The sequence below is a fragment of the Stegostoma tigrinum genome, chromosome 16 (genome assembly GCF_030684315.1).
Source record: "Stegostoma tigrinum isolate sSteTig4 chromosome 16, sSteTig4.hap1, whole genome shotgun sequence".
NCBI lineage: Eukaryota > Metazoa > Chordata > Chondrichthyes > Orectolobiformes > Stegostomatidae > Stegostoma > Stegostoma tigrinum.
Window position 1 is genome coordinate 48,059,050 of NC_081369.1, and position 21,951 is coordinate 48,081,000.

The window sequence follows — 21,951 nt, forward strand, 5'->3', positions numbered from 1 at the left end:
CAAATCAGCGCAAGCCTTCAGAGAGAGAAGATCTGAAACAATTCTAGGGTCACTGGATTCAAAATGTTAACTCTGCTTTTCTCTCCAGATGCTGCCAAATCTGTTCAGGCCCTCTCGCACATTCTGCTTTTGTTTCAGCTCCCCAGCACCTGCAGGTTTGTTTGTTTATGAAACAGTATAATACAGGGACTGGCCATTTGGCCCATGCTGTTGTGCTGAATATGACGTCAAATTAAACTGATACCTTCTACTTTCCCATGGGCCATATGCCTCCATTCCTTGCTTATTCATGTGCCTATCTAAAATCCCCTTAAGTGTCTTCAACATTACTCTTGGTGGTGTGTTCTAGGCACCTTCCACTCTCTGTTTAAAAAACCTGCCCTTCGCAACTTCTTTGATCTGCGCCCCCTCACCGTACCTTAAATGCAGGCCATTTTAATTTAATTTTCAGAAAAGAAACATTCTTTGTCTTCTTAGTGATTGCTAAGCCATCATAGCGGTATTCACTTAACATTATAAGGACAGCTGACCACAAGCAAGGCAACATCCAGGAATTGGATTAGGGACAAGAAAAATACAGAACACCCGGGCAAAAGATAAGAAGAGGGGGGCCACCAAGAGGTGTGCAGGCAATGGGACCATACTCTCAGCCTCAAGTGTACCATTAAAGAAGAAGTGACCTGGCCGTGTCAGAGGCTGTGCCTAGCTCTGCAGATGGTACCTAAATTGTGCCAAAGTTGAGGAAGACCACAAATCTTGTTAACATCGAGTGGACTTGATGGGCCGAATGGCTTTACTTCCACTCCTATGTCTTATGGTCTTAGAGTCACAGTGCCCTTGAATGTTTTCACCTCTAGATACTTCCAAAGGTTAACAGCAGAAGCCAAGCAGCCCACCCCACCATCTCACAGATTTTTGATATCCTCTTTGTGACAGCGGGTCAGTTCAAATAGTTGCAAACTGGGCCTTGCAGGCCTAGAGGATTCATTTCTATGGTTGAGTGCCATCTGCAATATAGAACTTTAAGTAATAGGACTTCATATATATTTTTCCTGAGTGGTTGTGTACTTGTAGATATTAGATGAGTTGCCATGCTAGTTGAAGGGAGAATGGATGATAGGTTGGCACAAAGGGTATGAAGAACTGTGTAGAGATGGGTAGGCAGAGGGGTAAAGAAGGAGGAATGAGACCATGGGAATGGGGAGAGAGCATGCCTTGGTGTGGCTGAGGCATGGGAAATGTGTTAGTGTGAGAGGAAGTGAAAGGATATGTGTGATCAGGACTGGAGGATGGCTTTATACTTTATTCTTCTAATTTTTGGACTGTGCTTGCTCCACAGTTCATCTTGGAAATGGCCACTTCCTCAACCCATCACTTATCCCGGGTTATCCATACCCACTCCCAGCACCCCCGGGACCAAACCAAGGAGTGTACATCGCTGTTTTCAAAGTTTCAGGTTTGCTGAATCAGATCCCTCCCACTCCTGCAATCACAAAGTAGTGACAACATCGGGATTCCATTAGCTATTGTTTTGTGTGCCCCTAAGCATTGCATTGAAATCGAGGTCACTGCTCATGGTGTGAAGCAGCCACCAGCTATACAGAGGTGGCCTCCCAGTTGTAGTAGCTCAATGGGGCACTGCAGTCTGAGGCACAATACACCTCATTGGCACCTTAAGCAGGTAAGAGAATGCCTACAGCCCCAGTGATCCGCCTTCAGGAGTATAGCCTGCTGTCAGTGGGGCTTTCCCCTTGAGAACTATGAAATTTTCATTATCATTTACTCCCCTCATGCAGATGACTCCCTTTTAAGGCACCCCGAAGCTCCCCTGCCTGATGGGATCACCTGCAGTTAAATCACTGAGCTGATGACGTGTACTGGCTTAAAACCCAAATTTTCAATTTGACATCAGGATGCCACAGGCCATTGTAAATGTCAGCAGGGCTGGCTGCAGGGTACTGTGTCTATCTTCTTACACTCCTTGATAATATTATGAAATGATTGTTAAGCCCTTCTTGAATTGTGGAGAAAAATATAATTTGAGTTTGGCCTTACAGTATTAATCAGTGTGAAACTGTCATCCTCCATTATCTTTGCTCCTCATACATTGGCAGCAACATCTGGAGGCCACACATGCACAATTAAACATGGAAATCCAGACATTGCTGTCAGTGATTATCTGCTACTCCATTAGGGAAGCTGTTGAACAGCCCCTCAGAATGCAATCAAGTAGAAATTGTTAAACCAAAGATAACTTGACCTTATATTCTATCAATTTGCTGTAAAATACCTTGAAAAAGTTATGCTTTGCCCAATAAGGAGTAACTGAATTTTTAATTATCTAATTACTACTGAATAGTTTACGAGCCTTGAAGAAGTAATTTATATTTGTGAAAGGTCAAACTCCTCCAATATGGCAACAAAAAATCACATGTTGTTTAAAAGAAAAATTAAGAATTTTGTTTATGACATTTCAGCTTCTACCTTAATTCCACAATCATGTCCCAATCATTTATTTCACATTCTGTTCAATTTGAAATAAAAGTGAAGAAAAGATCATTGTTTCCGACTGTCTAGTTGTCTGTCTGTGCAAATATTTCAATATGATTGACTGCCTGCCCTGTTTGATGCCTAGAGCTCCCCTTGACTTGGCACTGTATTTAAAAATCAAATTGTGGTATAGGAAAAATGTAACAGAGGCATTGCTGGATGTCTGTTGGCAGCTTTGTTCAAGATTAGCAGGAATTTCCTTCACTTTTGTTAACCAGAAAGCATGTGCAATGTCTTTATTCAACTTCAAAATTATCCTTGAATGCTCAGCTGGTTAAATAAAGCAGCTGCATGTATATGTTGTGATATTTATGATGTTGGTGAAATATTTCCTTCACACTGTTGGCTTATTCTTCACAAGATACAATCGAAAATGCCACCATGAATTAGTATTTGAAGCTGTAAATAAAAAAGGTTCAGGCAAATAACATGCCAGGAGACCTGTCATATTTTTGCTGCCCATTGTAAATTTGATTTCAGTGGAATAAGCTACAACTCCCAAAAAATCGATTTTAACTATCATACGTAGGAAGGTGATGGTGCAAATAAATTTAAAATTAAAGTATCAACTCATTTTTAAAAATTATCCATCCTGATGAGAACTCTAGGTGACAAGCAAATGTTTTGTGCAATCCTCTTTCAGTAACTTCATTTTTAAATTTGCATTTACAAAATACTGATTCCAATCAGCAAGTGTGTATGTAAATAAATAATGAAACTAGTTACTGAGCTAATGATTTGATGATAGTTATCAAAACTGATAAATGGAATCATGAAAGTTAATTTTCAAATACAAATGTCCTCACTTCAGGTTTAAATTGAATTTTTCTGAATGTAGGCAAGATGTTTTATATGGACAGGAGGCTATTTGTCTTAGCCAGAGGAATTTTTCCAATTCTCAGAATAACAACCATTCTTTGTGGCTGGAAATAAAGTAATAAACATAGTTAGTTTTTCTATTGTAAATAATGATTTGGGTGGGAATCGGATAAATATCTGCTTTATGGTAGCTCAGAGTAGGAAGCTCACCTCCTTGATGCTCTACTCCATTTGATTTTACTAATTGATATTAGCGTACTGATTTTCCTTTTATTCATTCGCAGGATGTGGGTGTAGCTGGCTAGGCCAGAATTTATGGTCTATCCCTAATTGCATAGAGGACATGTAAGGATCAACCATGTTGCTGTGGTCTGGAGTTTCATGTAGGCCAGGCCAGGTGGAAACATCAGCTGATGATGGGAACTGCAGATGCTGGAGAATCCAAGATAACAAAGTGTGAAGCTGGATGAAAACAGCAGGCCAAGCAGCATCTCAGGAACACCCTCTCTGATGAAGGGTCTAGGCCTGAAACATCAGCTTTTGTGCTCCTGAGATGCTGCTTGGCCTGCTGTGTTCATCCAGCTTCACACTTTGTTATCTTAGAAACATCAGCTTCCTTCCCTAAAGGACATAAGTGAGCCCACATGGGTTTTTGTAACAATGCACAATGGTTTCATGGTCATCATTAGCCTCTCAATTCCATTTTTTTTCTAATTGAGTTGAAATTCCACCATCTGCTCCAGTAAGATTCAAACTTATGTCCCCAGAATGTCTCTGGATTAATATATGAGTGATAAAATCACCAGGCCATTGACTCCTCATTATATTGAATATGACTATCATCCACACTAATTGTATCCCCATGTAGTTTATGGTGCTTAGCATTTTATTCCCCACATTTGTCATATGAAACAGTTCAACAAGGTGAAATGCCATCATGCTGTCAAGGATAAATAGCGATTAAACCACAAGTGGTGTCCTTGTCAGCAACATTCTATGAACCGACAACTTAAAATCAATGCAAAATAAAACAAAATTTTTGGAAAACTGGCAGCAGCATCTAAGGAGAGAGAAAGTGTTACTGGGCTGGGTCAGGATCTTGGTGAGGATCTCAGCAGCTGGCTGGACTGCAATTTAACATTGCTAGGGTCAATGTCAGGACTTCACTTGGAATCTAAGGTGCCAGGAGTGAAAGGGTCCACTGAGTAAATGTTGCTGGTCAGTCAGAGGATATTTCTGTAAATCCACAGAGAAAGTTACAGTTTTTGCTGGAGAATCACCATTATCATGAAGGGATTAAAGAGGGATTTGTCGATGGAGGTCATTGCTAAATTTAGGAGTCAATAAGATAGGGAGTAGTTTTTTGAAAAGCAAGGGCAATGGAGTGATTCTCAGTGGACAACCCCTTCTCTATGTCCAATTGTTCAATCAAACATGATTACCTTTGATCAAGGGTACCCTTTCCCCACTTATTGGTCAGCTAAGGCCTCAATTGGTGGTGGCCAAGAAATTCAACAAAGGGCTTCCTATTCTGAACTTAATTACATTGGAGGTAAGAATGAGGCAGGATTTGGGTACTGTATTGCCCTTCTAATTCAGTGTACTTCCCACAGTCAAGTTCATTACCTCCAAACTTACCCAGGCTCCTTCCTCAGTATCAAATTCACAATCTGGAGCACTTGAGGAGGGCAACAATTGCATAGGTGCATTGCACCACTTGCAATTTCACCTCCAAGTTGCACACCATCCTGACTTAGAACTATGTCATCATTGCTTCCCAGTCACTCAATCAAAAACCTGGGACTTCCAAACAGTACAATGGGTGTCTCTACACCCCAAGGTCTGCAGCAGTTGATGAGACAAAGATCGGTAGAATTGTGGAGCGTGTTAAAAGTTGTCAAAGGATACAGCCGGAATGGAGAAATGGCAAATGGAGTTTAATCTGGGCAAGAATGAGGTGCTGCACTTTGGGAGATCAAATGTTAAGGGAAAGTGTGCAGTTAATGGCAGAACCCTGACATTATTGATGTATAGAGAGATCTTGCAGTATTAGTCCATAACTCCCTGAAAGTTGCCACATAAGTAGATAGGACAGTGAAGAAAGTAATGGCATGGTTGCCTTTATTGGTTGTGGCATTGAGTAGAAGAGTCAGGAAGTAATGTTGCTGCTTTATAAAACTTTAGTTATGCCACAATCAGATTATTTCATTCAATTCTAGTTGCCAGACTATAGGAGGGATGTGGCAGCATTGGAGAGGGTGCAGAAGAGGTTTTTCAGCATGCCACCTGGATTAGAGGGTATGAGCTATAAGAAGAGGCTGGACAAATTAGGGTAGGTTTCTCTGGACCAGCGGAGGCTGAGGGGAGACCAGATAGCTTATAAAATTATGGAGGCATAGATAGGGTTGATGGTCAGAATCTTTTTCCCAGAGTTGAAATATCTCATACAAAGGGATATGTGTTTAAGGTAAGAGGGGGAAAGTTCAAAGGAGATGTGTGGGGAAAGTATTTTACACAGAGAATGGCATGTGCCTGGAAAACGCTGCATGGGTGGTGGTGGAGGCAGGTACAATAGGAGCATTTAAGAGACTTTTAAATAAGTACTTGAATAAGCTAAGAACAGAACGATATGAACCATGGGCAGGCAGGAGGGATTAGTTTAACAAGAAATCAAGTTCGGCACAACATCATGAGTCAAAGACCCTGTTCCTTTGCAGTACAGTTCTATATTTTGTGCTCTAAGGCAGCTCACCATATTTTCTCAAGGGCACTGTGTATTGTGCAATAAGTGCTTCCCAACCATTAAATCACACCTCATGAATGGATAACAATGAGCATAAGACTCCATCTAACATCTGAGATTGACGGCCTTTCAGTTGTAGTACTTTGGTTTTGTATTAGACAAGCTATTTATTTTGCTATACCAATTCTAATTGCATTGAATAGCCCCATGCACTAATTAATGGTGAAAAAATGTCAATTTTCAGCACTTAACAAACATGCGAATCCTAAAGATTTATTATATTGCTGGATTTATTTCTGATAGCAAATTAAAAAGCAATTTTTACTTGCCTTTAAATATAAATCTCAACTCTCAGATATTCTTGACCTTTGAATATTGGCCTGAAGTCTGCAAATCCTACAGATATTTTAAGTGAAATTAAATATTGATCTGGACTGTGCTAATCTATTATTCAAGTAAATAAAAGATTTATAACATTCTCAACTGGATTTTACTTGTTCTTTGACTTGAACAATTATCTGAGGACCGACTCATCATCTTCACAGTAAACAACGACCTTTTATAGTGGTTGGAATTTTGTTCATGTGAATTGTAGAATCATGTTTCACAGGCAACGTGACGGGTGTACAGAGATAAATTCATTGAATTTGTTTCCTATTTTCAGATCTGTGCGAGAACTGACTTTCCGAGAATCCTTTCACAGACCTATCAAATTGTAAGGTGAGGAATGTGAACATCCTTTAAAATAAAGCTTTGTGTTTTCTTTGCTTTTCTTGAATTTGTGATTTCAGTCTGTTTCCATGCTGTACATCTCTACAACTCTAGTCATACAACCAAGATAGTCAGCAAGCATTCTGCTCATATGACATGATAGTTCAAACTGGCACTACCATGAGTCTTGGACCGATTAGCGCACCAGTAACAATTAATTCCCATTTTGGCTCCTTTCTGAAAAACTCAGCCAAGATAAGAAAGGTATGAATCACTTGGGCAAGGAAACATATTATACCCCAGATTTTGGGTTTAACAATGGATGGCATTCATTGTTCATTATGCTTATAGCTCCATTAATCATGTTGTGGACTTTAGTGCAGCTTTTATGCCATTGGGAGTCTGATGTTGAACAGTACATTACACCCAACAGGGGGCCTGGGACTGGCATGGTTAGAAGTAGCAATAGTGTGTCCCTTCAGCTGGTCTGAACAATTAGAACATAGAACAATACAGTGCAGAACAGGCCCTTCGGCCCTCGATGTTGCGCCGACCTGTGAACTAATCTAAGCCCCTACCCCACACTATCCCATCATCATCCATCTGCTTATCCAAGGACTGTTTAAATGCCCCTAATGCAGCTGAGTTAACTTAATTTCAACTATATTGCCATTCCTTCACTGTTACTGGGTCAAAATCCTGAAATTCCCTGTCTGACAGCACTGTGTGTGGAGGAATGCACATGTGTGAATGTGTGAAGCACTTGAGGAATGGATCAGTTTAAGAAGGCAACTCAGCACCAACTTGTCATGGTCAATCAGGGATCAGTAATAAATACTGGCCGAGCCGGTGACAGCAACATCTGTGAATGAATAAAGAGGAACAAAATATATAAGGCTGATGAAGTGTGAGATGAGGTGCTGACCTAGGCAGAGATAACTAGGGTGACCATGCACAGAAAAACACGACGTTACCACATACCAGAGGGCTGTGGTCAGTTGATGAAGATTAACAACTGAATGGCTACGTGTAATGGATACTCCTAGGCAGAATTGGAGGCATTGATTTGGAATGAACAATTGAGGCTCCTCAAACTATCTAAAGGTTTACAAATTATTGCAGCTTCTTGCAAATCTTGTGCATACCTGGAGGTCACATGTGTGTTGAGGCCTGCCAACAATTTGAACTTTGAGTGAGTAGAAACCTTTCTGGGTAACGAACACAACTAGCTGCTCTGAAATATGCAGCCTATAACTCCTTCAATGTAATTGAATCCTACGATGGCCTCAATCTGATTGCCATCTCAGCCTGACTTGTACTAAATCTAATCTATTCTCTTCAGCCAGACGTCCGCCATCCACTCAATACTCTTATTGGCCTCTGATTGAGCGATCCCACTAATGCCTGTAGATATTCCTTGCACCAAGCCTATTGGGAAAAGAAAAGTTGAGTATCATAGCCTCCTACAATACTACAGGCAACAGGTTACAGCCACGTCTCAGTGGTTTCAACTACCCCAAGCGTTTCACGTGACCACTTGCCTGGACTGATTTATGCTTTGGGGACACGAGTGCACTGACATCTCCCCAAAGCCCAGCCTTTGTAAACCTTTTCAGGGGGTAGTGTTTTCTTCAAATATTTCACACACTGTGTGGCTCTGAGCCCCTTCTAGTGATGCTACAGGGGGCCTGGCAAACAGCTTTCCACTAAAACCTCTCTGTTCTTATCTTACATGCTGAAATCCTTCTAAAGCTTTGAGTTTTTTACCTGAACTTGCCTGATTGTAAATGCAGTAGACCTGAATGGCTGTTTAACTCTGTAATAACATTTAAAACCTGTAGAGAGTCAGTAATATTTATGATCCATCCCCTCACAGAAAGTTCATTTATAACTGAACTGGCGAATATGTGAACATTTTCAGGCATTTTTACTGGGCATATAACATGGTGGCTCAGTGGTTAGCACTGCTGCCTCGCAGTGCCAGGGATCCAGGTTCAATTTTGCTCCTGAGTGACTGTCTGTGTGGAGCTTGTACATTCTCCCAGTGTCTGTGCCGGTTTCCTCCCAAAGTCCAAAGATGTTCAGGGTAGGTAAATGTCCAGGGATGTTTAGGTTAGGTGAGTTAGGCATGGAGGAAATATAGGGGTAGGGAAATGGGTCTGGGTGGGATCCTCTTCAGAGGGGTAGTGTGGACTTGTTGGGCCAAATGGCCTGTTTCTACACTGTAGAGATTCTATGATTGAACATCAAGACCCTCAAGGATTTTGAATACTGAGTGTCTTGGCATGATTCCAGCATTGCAAAAATTGTGAAGGAGAAGAACAAACTTGTACATCCTGGAGGTTATATTTTGGATGCTAGTAATCCAGAAACTCCAACTAAAGAGCAGAAGAAGTAAGTTCATTTTTACACAGTAGGAAATAAGGAATTTAAATTCTGCTATTGAAATACATTGGGATTAAAAATTTATTATCAATAATAATCACCATTTTGCTGCTAGAATGCCAAAAATACATCTGACTTACTTCTGACCATTTGGAAAGGCAATCAGGCACTTTATCTGGCCTATCTATAACTCCAGATGTACAGTAAAATCATTTGATCTTAGTTATCTTTTGAACTGACTGAAAATGCTGCTTAATGGCCAAGAAGGTTGCTAATCCGGAACAATGAGAGATGTGTGAAAGGTGTCGATTGCATCTGGCAGGAAGATCTCTGGGAGATTTTGGAAGTAGACTAAGAGGGGCGATGACCCCAGATAACGAAAACATACAGTTCAAAGCCTTCCTGTACATTAATGTTAATGGCTGTTCTTCTAAGTTACTTTTCCATCAGCCACTGGTCTTTTTAAGGTAGAGAGAGGCTGGAGGAGAGAAAAGAACTTCAGTATTTTTGCTGTTATCAGTGCATATTGATTTCTCTCTGCTTTGATTCTCAAAGGCTGCTGTTGATATACCATTCCTTTGCAATTTCAGATACCTGTGTCATTATCTTTCAAAGCTGAATTGTTTAAGCGGCCTATTATCTCACATGAATTTTTCATTCAAATATAAGTAACAGAAGAGATGCACATTTCTTAACGCCTCCCTCTTGGTAAAAATGGTAATTTCAATGCAACCACGCTCATAGATTTATAGAACATAGAACAGTACAGCACAGTACAGGCCCTTTGGCCCACAATGTGGTGCTGACCTATTAACCTACTCTAAGATCAAAATTAACTGGAATACCCCTCATTTCACTATCACCATGTGCTTATCCAAGGGTTCCTTAAATGTCCCTAATGCATCTGACTCTACTATTATCGCTGGTAGTGCATTCCATGCACCCACCACTCTCTGTGTAAAGAACCTACTTCTGACATCTCCCCAAAACCTTTCTCCAATCACCTTCAAATTATGCCCCCTTGTAATGGTATGATTCCATTTGAATTTTCTGGGATCTTCACATAATCGCAGCACCCATTTTAAGCCAGTAGTGCATTTTTTTAAAATGACTTTTCGTCCATGAAAGTAAAATGATGAAAGTTGAACATTGATTGACCAATTACACTGCACTTGTAAAAATATTAAGAACATGACAATGGCTTCAGGGTACCTCAGAGTAGTGTTTGGTGTATAGAAAAAAACACTTTATAGCAAATTGTGCAAGCTTCAAGTGGAAATGTACTATAATATACCTTTACAAATTTTATGAATTAAGCATATTTTTGGAAAAAATGGTCAATAAAAGCTGGGGCTTGCTGCCAACGCTTAAATATTTTGAATGTATATCAAGAAAAGCTTATTGCTCTGTTGAACTGCGAGAAAATTATGCCTCATTTCTACTTTTTATGTATTGAAGGTAAAGTTATCAAAGTACAGTCGGTTCTGCGACAATGTATGTTCCATCAACACGAATTGGCTGTATTGTGATTGGTGAATAGGGGAATGCTATTTCCAAAATGTGAACCTGTGTTGGCTATAATGCGATTCCATCAGTGCATGGAGGAGTACGCATCGAGATCACATGAGCATTTTACAGGCTTTGGCATGAATATGTGCAATGTTAGTGCCGAAAGAGTATTACGTGATCTTCTCATGGGCTTTGTTGTGAAGTGCTTTCTATGAGAAGTACAGTACCACCTCCTCCCCTATCAAGTCATCTTGACATTTTATCAAGGTAAAGTGTCAAATTTACTTTTATTTCATTATTAGATGTGAATTAAACATTTATTCAAATTGTGCTATCCTTTGTGTCAGGCTTTTGAGTGATTTTCTTTGCCCCAATCTGTCTTTTGCTATTGGCTCTGTTATTTCTATAATGTGATTTTGCACAGGAATGCAACTATCGCATTATAGCAGAGCCAACTACATTGTTCTCTCCTTAAAGGGAAGACTAGAGTTGTAAAGATCACACACCTTAGGTAAGGGTAGAGGAATGGAAGGAGGCTGCTTCATAGTAACCTCAGCTAGCTGTATGAAGTGAGCCCACATTGCTAATATCATTCTGGACCATAAATTAGCCACCCAGCCAAATGAGCCAACAATTAGCAGCTTAAAAGTCAAGGATTTACTTGGGCATAACAAAGACACAGAATGTCAGATTGTTTCTGGTCAGCAATTTTTAAATCATATCAGTCCAGAAATAAGCAAATAAACTCCTTCAACAAATGTTCAAAACAATTTCAATGAAATGCTTTCCTACTTCCATTAAAATAAATGTGATAGTAATTTTACAAACATTAGATTTAAAATGATTTAAACTATTTTCAGACCGAGCACTGTTGAAACATACCTAGAATGGAAAACTATGAGTTGCCTACCATAATGCTGATACCCTTGAAAATCACATAGCTTATTAAATAATGTGAAATTGATTGTTAACCATGTACCAAAATGATAATTATTACTAAAAATCCTTACCGACTTTGGACAACAAAATTTATACTTGTCGAATGATAAATTCTTTCTTATATCTTAACATAAGATGTTATTTAGCTTTGTTTTAGCTTCTACCTTCATCCAAATATAATTAAAATTTAAAGTGAAACACTGATTTTCAGTTCCTGTTTAGATTAGATTTCCTACAGTGTGGAAACAGGCCCTTCAGCCCAACAAGTCCACACTGTCCCTTGAAGCATCCCACCCAGACCCATCCCCCTACAACCCACACACCCCTGAAAACTATGGGCAATTTAGCATGGCCAATCTTCTTAACCTGCATATCTTTGGACTGTGGGAGGAAACCAGAGACCCGGAGGAAACCCACGCAGACACGGGGAGAATGTGCAAGCTACACACAGACAGTGGCCCGAGGCAGGAATCGAATCCGGGTCCCTGGGGCTGTGAGGCTGCAGTGCTAACCACTGAGCCACCGTGCCGCCCCTGTATTCTTGATCGAGAGAGTACTAAAATATTTGTGATCAAGATGGTGGCAGAGTAGGGCGCTCTAACCAGACCTGCTCGGCTCTTTTTGTTTCCTTCTCTTTTTATCCCCCTTTGGTCTCTTGGTGGATCCCAGCGTGGTCCCTCTGGTTTGTGGCGGGTCCCGGCCTGGTCTATCGATGGCTCCTGGCCAGTCCGGCCTGGTCTCTCGGTGGCTCCTGGCCAGTCCGTCATGGTCTCTTGGCAGCTTGTGGCGGCTCTCAGCATTGTCTCTCAGTGGTATGTTGGTTGGTCTCTTGGTGGTGCATGGTGGTGTCTTAGCTCGGTGTGCGAATGGATCCTGCCTGGATATGTTCCTGAGGCAACAGGGAAGATCAGAAAGGAAGCGGTTTCAACAGCAGCAACGGTGTCTGTGGCAGTGGCATCAAAAACAAAGTGAGGACTCATCAAAGACAGTTGAACATTTACCTTTTTTAGATTAGTCTCCTTACAGTGTGGAAACAGGACCTTCAGCCCCTTGAAGCATCCCACCCAGACCCATCCCCCTATAACCCGCAAATCCCTGAACACTACGGACAATTTAACATGGCCAATCCGCCTAGCCTGTACACCTTTGGACTGTGGGAGGAAACCGGAGTACCCGGAGGAAACACATGCAGACACGGGGAGAATGTGCAAACTCCACACAGACAGTCGCCCGAGCTGGAATCAGACCTGGATCCCTGGCACTGTGAGGCTGCAGAGCTAACCACTGAGCCACCGTGCCGCCCACATCTTATTCCATTATTTCCCGAGTTTAAACTACAAAAGACTTTAACGTAAACTATTATCTATTTCTTTATTCTTCTACTATTCTATGAAGCAACACAGCTTTTTTAAAACTCTCAGTTATCTTACTACTTTATGTAAAAGCTATTTTGTACCTAGGTACTTTGCTACCTAAGAGAGTGCCATGTGTGCTGACATTATTCCTTTTTCACTGTACTCTTGTACTTCTGTACTGGCATACATGTAACAATAAAATCTAAGATCTAAACCTAACATATCATTGTCTGCCATCCTGCTTGCTGACATCACTGTTGCTGCGATCACAGTGATCTAGTTGTGTGTTGCTTGATTGAAAAGTTGACAGTTGAGAGATAAACAATGATGAATAAATCACCAAATCTTTACGGGCTGCTTTCTTCAATGTCAGTATCTTGGATTCATGGCTGACAACAGAATCCAAGGCACTCATTAGAACTTCAGTAAGATCGGGGTGAGATTCAGTCAGTTGTGAGTTATATTTAAAACAATGATGCACTTTGCAGGGATGTGAATCACTTCTCCAAGAGCAGATACCTATGAGTCTCGACCCAAAATGTCAGTTTTCCTGCTCCTCTGATGCTGCTTGGCCTGCTGTGTTCATCCAGCGCTACACTGTGTTACCGAGAACCAAGTTGTTTTGAGCTTAATGCTTTCACTTCATTTCAGTCTGATCTTGTCACGAATGCTGAGGTGATCATTATTTCATTCATAGTTCAAAGGGTGCAGCAGAAATCACAAACTGTCAGAAGACTCTGATTTGTGTCTAAAGTACATTTCTGGTTGACTGGAGGCTTTCTTTAAGTCTGTCATTCTATAAACCTGGATTGATCCCTTTATGTTGTCTGAGAAACAACTTTTCTGCCTGACCACTTCCTGGAGAGCTCAAGAGACAGCTAATAGAGGCAGTGAACTTTCAGCTGAACACACGGATTAATATATATGTCCATCATGTTTTTGAAGGAACTGGGATGTGCTTTTTCTGATGTGCCATTGTGACATATCCTCTTTTGGAGTACAGGAAAACATGGGTCAGTTTAGCAGTGGTGAGATGGTTATTCATCGGGCAGAAACTTACACTGCATTGAGTGGTGTGTGCAATGGCAAGAAATGAGGGAAAATATGGTGAAAATTTTAAAAACATTAGAATCTTGATGTTGAGAAAATTATTTTCAATTTTCTCCTTGTTAGTGAGGAGTGATAATCTTATTTTCATCTATTTAATTAGTTCAATCCAATGCAGAAACTAGAGAGTGCCAATTCCTGACATGGAAGTCAACGTTTATACCTGGAGGCAGCAGCTCAATACTTGCTTCTCCAGGCCTCATCTAACTCTGTCTTCATCACAAAGTCCCTGTACGTCCAATGGACTTTGGCTTATTCCACCCAATGTCCAAACAAGTCAGCATCACTATATTATCATGCCTCCTGTTGGATCAAATGACACATCACTTTGGCCCTCAGGGTCTCAATTTGGAGCTAAGAGACACCTCTGACTTGTATATTTCAGCAAGATTGCTTTGCACACACATCTCATACATCGACATACGATAGCTCTTAGTTTCATTTCTTAGCATTCACACATTCTGTTTGGTTGTAGACTGCCAACCTCTGGCTCGCATGGTGTTTTAGCGCATGGGTACAGCAGAAACATTTCATAATTTAGACCGCTGAATAATCAAAGGGGTGAACACATTGGACTATAGCACCAGGCTACGTCAATTTCACAACTACAGCATATTCTAAAAGTTCACTACATATGCTTCAAACAAACAGAATGTGTGAAAGTCAAAGGAAAGCAGTCCTAAATGGAGTCAAGTGGGACTGTGGTCAGCCAAGGGGTATCACCACAATCAGTTAAGGGGCTTATCTGGTTCCAGTCCCCAGATTACAGCTATCTCTATCAGAGCACTTGGGAGATATCAGTCTGGGGGATGAACCAAAGTTTTCACAATGAGGCAAAGGGAGTTACAGAATATGATGACAGTGGATGATAAGCAGTCAGTGGTATTGCTGGAGCAAAAATAGAAGTGCCTACAGTGATTGATTAGGGAGCATGAAGGGAATAAAGGATTAATAACTGGGAGGATAGGATATGTTCAGCATGTAGATTACAACGGTTCATGAAGGCAGCTCACTAACACCTTCTCAAGGGCAACTAGAGATGGGCAACTAATGCTAGCCAGCCAATGACACCCACAATGAATAAATAAGCAGCCTAAAAGAAAAAGGTTTGCAGTCCGTGAGCCTGAGTGAAATGGGTTTACACAGTCAGTGTATGGTGACACTGAGTGTGAGGCTACAGAGAGAAGACAATAGTACTTATCCTTGTGGAGCACAGATGAATATTAGTCATCTTCCTGTGTTGTGCAGCTTTGCACTTCCCATGTGAAACCACACTGAAGCAGGCCTCAGTTTCAGTCCAGGTTGGTTGCTCCTTGTGTTGTGGCCTCCATTTCAAGTGAACAGGAAAAAGCACTGTGCTTGTCTCTGCCACCCAATCCACTAGCACCTCAAATCCCCTGTTAGCAAACTAATGTGCATTTCTGAGTCACAAGGCCACAATGTGAATGACAGTTCCCGGCTTGCAGCATGTGAAGTGGCGTGCAGCTGGAGTTTAATACAACACCAGCTGTGTGTATGTTGCAAACTCACACCAGTCATGAGCACTGTCTCCCCTCTCTTACTACATGATTCCACAATGGATGCTGGAGAAACCGGTTTGTAATTAGTGAGATAAAGAGCAAACCTTTGCAAGCTAAGAGTTGTTGTGTGTCATGCTGGACCAGAAATTGGAAATCTCACTCAAATAAGACAACTTGCCAAAACAATGGGAAAATTCAGCCCCATCGTGTGTATTACTGGTCTCATGATTGCAGGAAAGTGAGGATAACAATGTTCAACTTGGAAACCTCACACCATTAAATATCGTTTACAATAAACAGGCTGAAAGTTTACATTCAGAAAAGATGTTAAACAGTTGTTGAAAAACATAAATTTACTTATATAACAAGATTCTCACCATTAATAATTATAGCATTGCTTAACTTGCTATTCCCAGTTTTGAAAAATAAATAACCTGATGTACAATATAATCACTTACAGGAATTATAGCATTTTTGTCAGCAAATTTTTAAATATGCCTGGATCAATAAGCCTAATTTTAAATCAAAATCTGAAAGTGTGAAATGTAAAGTACAAACTAATTAACTTTTCATAGAATATGTATCTTCTGATTGAAAAATTTTACATTACAGATTTTTTTTCACTATTAGAACTTTGAATTAATTGTTTGCCTTTTTCTCCAGGATATAAAGGATATAGATGAGAAAATCTATTAAGAATTTTACTTTTGTGCTGGGGAGATTTAGAAGAGAGAAAAGCAGGTAAACTTCAAAACAGAACCTCCAGGGACATCTCCGTGGGTAAGGTGCATCCTAAACAAAACACACTGAAAAAAGAGAATGCTGCCTGAGGATACATTCATGAATAAGCCAGAGGCTTGCTGTTTAGGAGCTTATATTTCATTGAGTAATGTACTGAGCAAATCTAATGTCTAGCCTCATACTGACAACTGGTATGGTTTGGTAGGTAGTTTTTTTTTCTGAAGAAGAGTCTAGGCTCGAAATGTCAGCCTTCCTGCTCCTCTGATGCAGCTTGGCCTGCTGTGTTCATCCAGCTCCACACCTTGTTATCTCACTTGTTAGACATGTTTGCTTGTGCAAGACACGTGTTTTTATCAGTTGGACGTGATTATTTTCACTCACTTTCAGCAGACTTTTTTGTCTACTAGCCAACACCTAAAATATTGTGTCCTGTTTTGATTTCATAACTTAAGCAGGGATATACTGAACAAACGAGCATATAATTTGGAGCAGGAGTAGACCATTTGGATCCTCAAGTTTACTCTGCTATTCAGTAAGATCATGTCTGATCTGAATACTCCACATTCTGGCTTATCCCTGATTACTTATCAAATCTTTGCTTATCTATCTAGCCCTGCCTTATAAATATTTAATAGTTGTGTTCATTGCTGTTGAAGGGAGAGAGCTCCAAACGGTCATTAATCTCTGTGAGAAAAAGATTTTTTCTTATCCCTGACTTACGTGGTAACCCCTTATTTTGAGTTCTAGTTCTAGATTTTTCCACAAGAGGAAGCATCTTTTCCATATGCATCACGCTGAAACCCCTCAAGATCTTATAGAGTCATAGAGCTGTAATTCATGGAAATGGACCTTTCAGTCCAACATGTTCATGCTAAGCAGACATCCCAATCTGACCTGGTCCCATTTGTCCACATTTGGTCTATATCCCTGTATCCCTTCCTATTCATACGCCCATTCAGATACTTTTTAAATGCTGTAATTGTACTCGCCACCATTACTTCTGGCTGCTCATTCCATACATGCACCACCCTCTGCTTGAAAATGTTAGCCTACAGGTCCTTTTTAAATCTTGCCCCTCTTTCCTTAAACTTATGCCCTCTAGTTATGGACTCCACTAAGAGAATGACATTGGCTATTCAAGTAATCCATGCCCCTCATGATTTTATAAACCTTTATAATGTAACCCCTCAGCCTCCACGTTCTAAGGATAAAAGTCCCCACCCTATTCAACTCAAAGCTTCCAGTACCAGCGGTATTTTTGTAAATATTTTCTGCCTCCTCTCAAGTTGAATAACGTCCTTACTACAGAAGAGCAACCAGAATTGTACACAGTATTCTGAAATTGGCCATACGAATATCCCATACAGCCACAACATGACATCCCAGCTCTTGTGCCCATTGTTCTGATCAATATATATCAAGTGATCTCTTAATCTTCTAAATTCCAGCACATCCAGGAGTAGGTGTCAAGCCTTTCTATATAACCCAGCTAATCCAAGCGTCATTTATGTAAGCCCTCTCTGAATTGTTTCTAACGCAATTATGTTCTTTCTTATCTAAATAAAGACACCAAAATTATACACTGTGCTCCAGATGTGGTGTCATCAATAGTCTTTATAACTGAAGCATTACCTCATTATTTTTGCAATCAATGCCCTTGCAAATAAACCATTCTATTAACTTTCCTGATTACTTTGCTATACATACATATTAACCAGCTATGCTCCATGATCTAGGACAGTCAGACCTCAAGGCATCTCAGAACTCTGCAATACCTGACAATTTTGATAATAAGCTTGACTTTTATTTGTTCTGCCAAACTTCATTCTATTTGACAGATCTTAAATCACTCACTTATGCTACCTGTATACATTTATTCAGAGATAGTAGGAACTGCTGCTTGGCCTGCTGTGCTCATCCAGCTCTACACCTTGTTATCTCTGTATGCATTTGTTGTCTTCTTATGTCATCTTCACAGCCTGCTTTCTTATTTATCTTTGTAGCAAAGTAGCAAACATACCTTTGATCGCTCATTCAAATTATTTATATAAATTGTAAAATGTTAGCCCCAGCATTGATCCACGAGGCACAATTTTCATTTCTTGTCAGCTAGAAAATTACCCATTTATGTATTTACTCTGTTTTCTGTTAGCTAGCCCATCTTCTATCCATGAAAATATGTTAACCCCATCTCATAACCTTTAATGTGGCACTTAACTAAATGCCTTCTGTAAACATAAATGCCAGCTACACATAATCCAAAGCACATGTTACTTCCACAAAGAGCTCCAATAAATTAATTAAATATGGCTTCCCTTTCACAAGCCATATTGATTCTGCCTGATTACCTTCAGCTTTCCTAACTGACCCTTATAACTTCTTTATTAAAAACCTCTAATATCTTCCCTACGATTAATGCTAAGCTAATCGACTGGTAGTTTCCAGCTTTCTGTCTTTGCTTTATGAACGTAGGAATTCCATTGCTATTTTCAATCAAATAGAATTTTCTCTGAATCTAGAGAAGTCTGCAAAATTAAAACCAACTCTTTACTTAGAGTCAACTATCTCTAAGACCCTAGAATAAGTTCTATCGGGATCATATAAGTTATCAGCCCACAGCACCAGCTATTTGCTTAGTACCACTTCCAAGGTACTCATAATTTTCCTGAATCATTCCCTTTCTTCCACTTCCTAATTTACAGCTGTCCTGGGATATGATAATATCCCCTATCGATTTCTCTAATGGTCTAATTTTTCCTTCCTTAAATATTGCTGAGACACACATTTTAATGCACTCGTTGGGACAAATTTCAACATATTTATAAATTTTAAATGTAGGGCTACCATCGTCCCAGAGGGCTGCTCTCTTCTTAGAGATGGGCACCTGGTGGTGGTTTAACCTAAGGGTCGCTATACCTCATGCGAGGGGTGAGGTTGAGCAGGCAGGACTTTAATCTCAGCCATATGTAGATCTAAGATAACATATTTTGGAGTTTACATTTTGAACTAGTGGCATGTGGGTTTTGGTCAGCGTATGGTTACTGAATAACTTATCAGTATTTCTGGAGCCATGATATGTCATTTGAAACTGGTGTGATAAAAATAGTTCTTGAAGTGTTAATGGGAATTTGATTCCATTGGGAGAGTTTTGTAAACAGACAGAATAATCATTGAAGAACATTAAGCTGCTTTCAGTTAGAGGGATCAAGGAGTGATTTTTGTTTTGATTAGAGAAACAGCCATTGCTGGGAAACATTTTGGTTTCAGTTTTCAGAAGTCCTGAATAATGTTACATATAACATGACAGTTCACTTGTATGAAGGATTTAATTTAGATAAATTAAAAATACCTCAGTGTAAGGAACAGAAACAAAGCTTTTGGAAAAGCTCAGCAGGTCTGGCAGCATCTGTGAAGGGAAAAAACAGAGTTAATGTTTGAGGTCTGGTGACCCTTCCTCAGAACTTCTGAGAACAGTTTTGAGGAAGGGTCACCAGACCTGAAATGTTAACTCTGTTTTTACCCTTCACAGATGCTGCCAGGCCTGATGAGCTTTTCCAACAACTTTGTTTATCTCCCTGATTTACAGTATCTGCGGTTTCATTTTTTACCTCAGTGAAAGAGTTTCATTTGAAAATCACAATCCAGAAGTCTGTAAAACCATAAGCCCATAAGAAATAGGATTAAAAATAAGTTATTCATTTCATCAAATTCATTCCACTACTCAATGAGATCATAGCTGATCTGATAATCCTCAACTCCATTTTCCTGTCATTTCCCAATAATCTTTGAGCATCTTACTGGTTAAAAATCTGTGTCAGTTTTTCATAATAAGCTTATATTTTATTGTTAAAGCAAGGTTTGCAGCATTGTGCACTTGCATTTCAATGGAAGGCCACTTTGTTAAATAAAACAGAAACAAAATATGGGCTAACAAGCCAGACATCAGTCTGGAAACTGACTTGACCAGTTTAACATTAGCCGGGATCATTCCACCAAGAATACCAATTCAAGCGGAAGCCAACAGGTAAAATTTATATAATATCTGGAAGTTAACTGCCAATCATCATTAATTCATGCATTCTCATGATATTACCCCTATCACTCAGAGTACATGAGCCATCCAATCTGCACTCTCCTCTCATGCAGTACAAATGTTTATTTGCCCTTTGAACTGGTGTTGTTGCAAATTTTCCTGATGAGCACAAGATAAAAAAATTGACAAAATGTGGCTTTTTTCTGCAGAACGCAAGGTCTATATTACCAAATGACTATTTATCACTCCTATTGAAATTTCTCATCATTCTTTGCTTTTTTTAGACACTGTTCAATTTTCTGACATGCCTCACAGCATTGCATAATTACGTGCCTTTTCTTTTAGTCTGATACTGTCATTATTTTGTCAGTTAAACACAGATGCTGAATCCCCCACTTTCTACTAAAATTAGTTCAAAAGAGTTTCACTCGATTAATTGCTGGGATGAAAGGTTTGTTTCTAAGGAAAGATAGAGCAAGTGGTGTCATTAGTCTCTGTAGTTAAAAGTAAGAAGGTTTAATTTTTGAAACATATAAGATTCTGAGGGGGAATAAAAGAGTATATACATGAAAGGATATCTTTTTCCTTGGGACGGGGCTCTAGAATTGGGGGACACTGTTTAAAAATGAGATGTCTCCAATTTATGATAGATGTGAGGAGAAATCTCTTCTGTCAGTGGATCATTAGTCCTTGGAATTCTCTATCCCATAGAAGAGTAGAGACTGCCTATTGAATATATTTAAATCTGAGTTAGATAGTTTTTATATTGGCAAAGGTGCCAAGAGTTATGGGAGAACAGACAGCAAAGTGGAGTCAATGCCACAAACATTTCGGGCAATCATATTAAACAACAGAGGAGTTTCAGGAAGTGAAGAGGCTTACTCCTGCATCTTTTCTTATCTACTTATTATCTTTCATGCTACCAGATTTTTTTCCCTCCATTATGTGTGAAAGTATCTCCTAAGTTTGCATACAGGGAGAAACTGAAGTCAGATTCAATTTGCTGTTTCTAAATTGCCTTCTTTTCATCATAAATATTTGATGCTGCATCAATGCAAACCAAGCTCTACAAGTAGCTCACAGTACAAATCCTATTAGACGGCATAAGATATAAATATTTAAATGTACAGAGTCAATGTCACTTTATTAAATATGGTGACCATTTTGACCAAGAGCTGGATTGATGTTTGATTTTGTTTTAAACTTTTGCGATATACAGGTGAATGCTTAAAATGGATAAAACGCAAGGAGCTTATGCCTTATGTAGCTTATGCCTAATTTTATTTTTATGCTGTTTAGTTTTTATATTACTTTATTACTTTCGTTGGTATCAACCTCCTTAGGCAATTGCCAACCCGTTGCTATGATCCTTCTAATGATATTATCTGCCATGCATTGATGTACACCAGCTGATGGCATTTCGAAGGAAGTAGGATTTTTATTTTGTGGTCAGGACCCTATTTTGGGGTAATTTCCCAAAGTGGGAAAGAGCCATCAGAAGCGATTTTGGTGAATTTCTGAAGAAGAGTCTAGGCCCGA